Genomic DNA, 8,124 nt, shown 5'->3' with positions numbered 1-8,124 from the left:
ATAAGAACATCTCTCATTGCCCTCCCTGTACAGCTAAGAAGGAGATATGGAGATGGACCGTGTTCCAGGCCACTGGGAAGTTCTGACAGAAGCACAAGACGGGACTTGTGGCCCCAAGGCTGGGGTCTTCTGAGCTGGGGCAGGGCCCAGAACCTTTGCCTGATGGGATGAGGCTCTTCCAGACCTGGGGTCAGCTCTACACTCAGGCCTTCCAAGTCTATCTTTGGAGGGACCGGTCAACCACCTTCCTCAGGCTCCCACAGAAGCCCTGCACAGCAGCATCTGTGTGGTCGCGCAAGCTCCCAGCTGCTTCCACTGCAGACGTGGGCATGACAGAAGCAAACTGTGGGGACAGAGGGCTGAAGGAGGTGCAGGCCCCCGCTCTCTGTGCTTGTCACATCCTCCCTGCCGCCTCCTCATTTCCGGTCCCCACCCGTGGAAACAGGGGCTTTCCTCCTCAAGCGGTTCCTGGGGACAGCTAGCTGACTGCACAGCGGTGTGCAGCGATGTGTTTCTCTGGGGAATGCTTGTCTGCAGGGGACCCTGATGGCTGCCTACCTGCAGAGGTCAAATAGCACCTATGGCTAAGAGCCTCCTCAGCCCTGAAAGCCTAAGGGGGTAAGGGTGGAGGAAGCAGAGTTTCAACCTGCCTAGTTAGCTGGGTCTGAGTGCTCCCAGGATACAGTATTATTTTTCCCTCCCCGCCCCTCCTCTCCCCTGTGCTTTCCTTCCCCATCTTTTCCTTCCCCCTCCCCTTCTTCTTTCCCTTCCTTTCCCTTCCAAAGCAGAAATGATTCTGATGGTTAATACTGATCAGCAACTTGGCAGGATAGAAAATCGCCTAGAAGACACCTCTGGGCATATCTGTAAGGAAGTTACTAGAGTAGGAAGGACCTTGACTGACCCCATGATCTGGGGTCCAGAGAGAGAGAGATGAAGGACCCCAACTCATTTTAACCACAGTTATACCGTTTTGCAAAGGTTCACAGATAACAAGCTCAGTTCAGAACCTCCGGAATGCTGAGCAGATAACAAGCTTAATTCAGGGCCTCCGGAATGCTGAGCAAAGATACCTGAGGTTAGAGCAAGGACAGCCTTATCTGGCTGCAAGACAGGGGATTTATGGACTGGCCATAGAAACAAAGAAAGAGAGGATTGCGAGGCCTGAGTCACGTATAAAGCGGGGCTCGTCACGAGTCAGGGGCTGTGCAATCAGACATCTGGTCGCCAGCCAGGAAAGGGGGACAGGATAAGAGGAGCAGTAAACCGCTGAGTAGTCCCCTCATTGTTATTTAGGTTAAGAATTTACCACCCCGCATCTTGCTTCTGTAAACCTCGCTTTTTGCTCTCCTATAAGAACCCCTCGCTCTAGCCGGGCGGCGTGCAAGTCCTCCGAGAGACTTTGTCGCCCCAGGTACCTGCGTATCCAATAAACCTCTTGCTGTTTGCATCTGGCTGCGTGTTTTCGACTGATCTTTGGGCACGGGGTCTCTCCCGAAGGAAGACGCCCTCGGGAGTCTTTCAGAGAGAGAGAGAGAGAGAGAGAGAGCCGAGTACCAGCAAGAGATGTCCCTCTCCTTCTCAACTATGGATTTGATGTGCCAGCTGCCTCATGTTCCTGGGACTAAATCCACTCAAGCTGGAAGGCAAATAGATTTCTCATGTTGCCTTTTTACCATGGCCCTGGACAAGAAACCAGTATCAGAGACCCCAGAGAGCCCCACATCTCAAAGATGCCTTTTCTAAAAGCAGGAACACAGAGCTGTCTTGGCCTTGCAGCCTTTGGAGCTGCCAATGAACGTCTATGAATTGTAAGTTGCCCGGTCTGGGATTTCCATGCAGTGACCATCACAGACCTAGACAATGCCCATGGGCAGATCCTTCTCTGCTTGGTCCCCTCCTCTCTGCACCTGCAAGAGGTGAGAGTTTGAGCTTTCACTCACGTTACAGGATAAAGTATTAGCATATATTGTACAGAATGATGAATACCATATAATATATGTTTACTTATAGTACCATCTAGATTCCTCATATGAGAAGCTGTGTCCTTCTGAGTCTTCTTTATTTTGCTCAACTTCTGAGCTCCGGTTCCACCCATTTCCCTGTGATGATGTCACTTCTTTCTTTATGACTAATACCCACTGTGTGTATCTACACTTCCTTGATTCCTTCACCTACTGGAGGCTATCCAGGCTGATTCTGTATCTTGGGCACTGTCAAAAGTGTTGCAATAAACATGGATGTTGAGGCGCTTCTGCAGAAGACAGTCCATCTCAGCCTGGAAAAGAATTCAGAAATGGCCTTCTTGAGACCCAAGTTCAATTAACAAAAGGAGTGTCTCGTTCTGGGGGTCCATCATTGTCTTTTTGGTTTAGTTTGCTTATTTGTTTTTTGTTTTGTTTTGTTTTGTTTTAAAAAGATTTATTTATATATTATGTACACAGTGTTCAACCTCCATGCCTGCAGGCCAGAAGAGGGCACCAGATCTCATTACATATGGTTGGGAGCCACCATGTGGTTGCTGGGAATTGAACTCAGGACCTCTGGAAGAGCAGTCAGTACTCTTAACCTCTGAGCCATCTCTCCAGCCCCTGCTTATTTGTTTTTGGGACAGGGTTTCTCTGTGTAACAGTCCTGGCTGTCCTGGAACTCGCTTTGACGTCAAACTCACTGCGATCCGCCTGCCTCTGCCCTCCAAGCGCTGGGATTAAAGGCGTGCGCCACCCCCACCACCCCACCCCACCCCCGCCCCTGATCATCTTGGTACTTCCTTGCTGCTGTAACAAAATAACTGGCTGAAGCAACTTAAGGAAAGATGGGCTGGTGGTGGCTCAGTTCCAGGGCACAGTCCATCGTGATGGGGAAGACTTGGCGGCGGGAGCATGAGGCAGTTGGCCACATGGCATTCACGGTCAGGAAGCAGAGAAAAATGGAGGCTGGTGCTCGGCTTCCTTTCTCCGTTTTGTTCCGTGCAGGCCTCCAATCCATGGGGCAGTGCTGCCCATATCCAGAGTGAGGCTTCCTACCTCAGTGGAGCCTATTCAGAAACTCCCTCACAGGCATGCCCAGAGGAGACTAGGGCTCGCAGAGTTGAGTAGGCAGCTGTGGGCCTGGGCACAGGGAAGTGATTTCTCCTCCCTGCAGCAGGACCAGGTGTACCTGTCTGTGCATGTCCTCTAAGCTCCTCCCAGACCCAGGGCTCTTTCCTGGGCTTATCTGCCCTGGTAACACACCCACAGAGGACCTGTGCTTCTCAAGGGCAGAAAACTAAGTGCAGTGTAGACAGGTAAGATATCCAGGCTCAGCCCGCTTGCGGAAAGCCAGGCAGAGGGCTGAGGGGGTCAGCCATGACAAAGTCCTCTCCCTAGGCGCTGTCAACTGGCAAGGATTTCCTTGTCTCTGTGGCATTTGGCACTGGTCTTTTGGATAAATCAAAGACGAGAAAGAATGGCTCTAGCCTGCTTTGGCTGTCAAACAAGAGCCCGAAGGAGCAGTTCAGTCACCCTTGGGATTGGAAACCACCAAACTTTCAGTTAAATGTGTGTGGGGGGGGGGGGGAGAGAGAAAGAGGGAGAGGGCTGTACCCCTTGCTCTCCCTAAGGTACTGTGCTGACAAATCTTGTGTCAACTTGACACAACCTAGAGTCGTCTAAGAGGAGGGAACCTCAGTTGGGAAAATTCCCCCACCAGACTGGGCTGTGTGCAAGCCTGCGGTGCATTTTCTTGATTGATGATTGAGCTCACCGTGGGCGGTGCCACTCCTACGCACCATAAGAAATCAGGCTGAGCAAGTCCTGGAGAACAAACCAATAATCAGCCTTCTTCCATTGCCTTAGCTTCGGTATCTGCTCCTAGGGTCCTACCTTTAGTGCCTGATATTTCCTCCTGATGGACTGTAAGCTTTACGGTGAAATAAACCTTTTCCTCCCAAGTTGGGGACGCGGTGTTTATCTCAGCCATCACAGTTACTGTCTTCCTTGTCTTCTAAGGTAGAGACGTTCACTGAACTGGAGCATACCAACTGGGCAGACTGGCTGGCAGGGAGCCCCAGGCATCATCCGTGCTAGGAAGATAAGTGTGAACCACCACATACATGGCTTTTTTAATAAAATGGGTGCTGGGAACTGAACTCAGGTCCTTGTGTTTTCAAGGCAATCCTTTTTTAAAAAATCTTTATTTATTTATTTATTTATTATGTATACAATATCCTGTCTGTGTGTATGCCTGCAGGTCAGAAGAGGGCACCAGACCCCATTACAGATGGTTGTGAGCCACCATGTGGTTGCTGAGAGATGAACTCAGGACCTTTGGAAGAGCAGGCAATGCTCTTAACCTCTGAGCCATCTCTCCAGCCCTTCAAGGCAATTCTTTACTAACTGAGTCACCTCCCATTCATCCAGTTTGTGACAATTTTGCAAATACTATGAACAGTCTTTGTTGTATGTTTTTAACTTTAAAAATAAGACAGCTTCTTTAAGCCCTGCACAACTATTAGAGTATACAATAGGCACATAATAGATGCCTGCTGATTTTGTGACTGGCAGACAGAACAATGCCATCCTCACCCATATCTTCAGCCCTGGTTGCTGTGGCCATGCCCCCTTCCTTGGCCTTTTGCTGAACAAAGATGAGGACCCTGTGGGGAAGGGGACCTTGAGTGGCCCACGAACCCAAGTGGTTCTGGTCTGAGCACAGAAGTCTTTAAACTTGGCAAACCCCTCCCAGATGAGACCACGTGGAACTGAGACTAGGAATACTCCTATCCGTGGCCACAGGGAGCCGAGAATAGAGATGATATACTGGTGACTTGGAAGGTGAGGGGATGGAGCTAAGGACTGGTTACTACTGGAGCCTGAGAGCAGGAGCCTCTTGCAGGATTGCAAAGCTGATTCATGCACACAGGACTCCAGCCCTCCTGAGCCATCAGAGAGCAGAGCGAGAGTCTAAAGCCATAAGACTGTTGTGATTTAGTGTGGTGACCGTCATGTCCCCTTATGACCCTAACCCCATACTTATGCAGTGCTGGAGGGCACAGGTTCATAACTCCTGAGATGGGATGGGTCCAGCAGGAGCTCTTCAGCCTCCAGTCACTAGGACCCAGCTCCGAGGCCCAAAGACAAGTGAAAGAGGAATGGAGGGCCGGGGAAGTGGCTCATAGATAAGGCAACTTGTCACCAAGCCTGACACCCTGAGGTCTGTCCCCAGGACCAACCTGCTGGAAGGAGAGAAGCAACTCCTGCAGGTTATCCTTGAATAACCATGTTGCACCATGTTGCATGCAAACACATACACACACACATGCACACACACAATATATATATATATATGTATGTATGTATTATATACATATATATGTAAAATTAATTAAGAAAAGAGGAGAAAGCTGGAGAGATGACTCAACAGTTAAGAGCTCTTCTTGCTTTCGTAGAGGACCCAAGTTTGTTTCCCAGCACCGCTATTGAGAGTCTCACACACGAACACTTAGAATTTCAGCTCCGGGAGATCTACTGCCCTCTTCTGGCCACCACGGGCACCGGCGTTCACATGTGGCATACACACATATGCCACAAATGAGACTAAAAATAAATCCTAATTAAAAAAAAGAATGAAGAGCTTGTCTTTCTGTGTCGTGGTTGGAATGACGTTGCCTTGGGGTTTGAACACTTGGTGGAAGCTGGGACTGCAGGCACAGACGACAGAGCTGGATCCTAAGTGTGGGTCTTTGAGAGCAATGGCCTGGCTTTGATTTGAGGCTTCTGGCCCAACTTTCTGTATTGTGATCTGCCAACATACAAGAAGCACCATGCCCTAACACCATAAAGTCCACCCTCCCTTCCTTGCCATGATTTACAGGAGCTGTAGCCCCAAATAATCTCTCTTTCCTTAAATCGCTTTTAAGCAACTTTTAATTAATCTGTCACATTAATTTTTGAAAAAAAAATTCACCACCCCCAATGGAAAGTGAGGAGCTGGGTGGAGCTCAGCGCAAATCCAATCATCAGTATCATCTCTCCTCAGTGTACCCACATTCCCCAGTATGGGCTGCCACTACTGTATCCCGTGTAGTGGTCTCAGGTATGTATCTCTGCTTGAGCCTTCATAGGAAGTGACCATCCTTCTGTTCATGGGTGTGAACCAAGTTCTAAGCATGACTATTTTGACTAAAATTTGGTCAGGTAGTCAGGTCATGGTGACATACATCTTTAATCCCAGCACCTGGGAGGCAGAGGCAGGCGCCGATCTCTGAATTCGAGGCCAGCCTAGTCTACAGAGTCAATTCCAAGACAGCCAGAGATACACAGAGAAATCCTGTCTTAAAAAAAAAACAAACAAGCAAAAACAGAACAGAATTGGCCAAGTACCCACCCATGAACCAACCACCGTGGCCAAGAGATACGGCGATGTGATTGGCCATCCCTGCAGGCAGTAAGAGCGCATGAGGAGAACATGAAGGGAGTATTTTTAAGAAAGCATAGGGTCCTGTGGTAGACAATGGGAGGCAGAGGCTGTGTGTTTGAAGTAGCGTCTTCTGTGCTGGCTCTGCTGAAAGCCACCTGTTCTGTTGCCATGCACTGAGAGGGACAAGGGCCGGTGACACATCCTTCTGCTGAAAGGATGCTTTGAAGCGTGCTCTGGTCATAGTGCCAGTGTGAGCCATGGCCATCTGTAACAGTCCCTAGTTCCCACGGGAAAGTCAACCAAGGGTCTGGCCCCAGCACCCAACCTCGGGTCACTCTTGTCCCTGGCTTCACCATGGCCAGTTTCCACCCTGCAGCTGTCCCTTGGAACTCCTTCTGCCCTCCTTCCCCAATGGACTGGAAACACTTGCCTTAGGGCTTGTTTTTGCGGACTTTGCAAACTTGAACCTTGGCCTTACCCATGGGAAATAAGTGGCTTTTTCCTTCCCCACCGACCTCGGCATCATCCTTAGAAGACCGTGACAAGGGACCTCCAAGATGGGCCTCTCGAAACAGCTTCAAAAGTAGCCGTCCTAGTGGGCTCAGAGGCGGGGATCAAGCCCTCCACTTCCTCATATGTCTCTGAGCCCCCTCCCCCACCCCAAGTTAGAAGCTGTGGGACTGAGGGTCAATGGAAGGCCTCAAGGGACAGCAGTCCCCAGCAAGGCCAGAGAAAGTGGCTCATGGCTGATTCTGCTCAGGCTGCCTAAAGTGGCATCGCCAGCCCCAGGAGCTCCTGGCTGAGAGCTTTGGCAGGAGCTTCAAAGCCCTTTGAGGATCCAGGCCAAGTTTCCTTCTCTTTTAAAAACAGAATAAAACGGCAACATAAACAAACCCTGGCAGAGGGGCAAGCCGCAGGCCACTTTCACCTTCTGGGTTTGCTGGAGTGGAGGTGCCCAAGGCCACCACAACCCAGCCTGGTCCCACCATTGCATACCCACACCCCGTACCCAACACACTGTAAGGTGTGCACAGTGGTTACCCCAGGAATAATGACAGGGCTAGGTTGCAGTTCCCAAAACTACATAAGAAACTGTCCTCAGACTAAGGACATAAATGCCACACGTACCACATCCTTGGTTAGCTTCCTGCAGGGCAAGGAGCCAGACAGAGCAGGGTCATTGTTGTCACTGTTGTCACAGCTGGAAGTTGAGATGTCCACATCACTAGTGGCTTTCTGCAGGTCACAGAGGCTTCTCATGGTCTCCCTATGGAGTGGCTCCACAGAGTAAGCCAGGGTTTCCTCACAGCATGGCGGCACCCTCTGAAGAAGCCGGAGAATGCTCCAGCACCACACCTGACTTATTCTCATGGCTGCCAGAAGTCTTCATCTGTCATCACAAGTCCACAAGGATCCCACAAGGACTACACGACTCTCCTCTTGACGGAGAAAGGGGGCCACAGTCTGCCTCACACTGCTGGGAGGCGCAGTTGTAGCTACTTTGTGATGGAACCCAGGCAGGATATTAAATCGCAAGCGTCCTTGAGGTCACCAGCTCCACTTCACTGAAGGTTTTTGTTTTCTTGAGTAGCCGTGTACACAAAGGACATCATTGAAACTAGAAACGTTGACAGCAGATTCAAGTTCAGAAAACGACGCAGCAGCCTCGTAAGAAGTCAGTCAGATCTGCCCTATACCTGGACACAAGGCTGGGAAATGGCTTTC

The sequence above is a fragment of the Myodes glareolus genome, chromosome 2 (assembly GCF_982192425.1).
Source record: "Myodes glareolus chromosome 2, mMyoGla1.1, whole genome shotgun sequence".
Lineage (NCBI taxonomy): Eukaryota > Metazoa > Chordata > Mammalia > Rodentia > Cricetidae > Myodes > Myodes glareolus.
The sequence above is the reverse complement of the archived record's forward strand: the minus strand, read 5'-3'. Positions refer to the sequence as shown.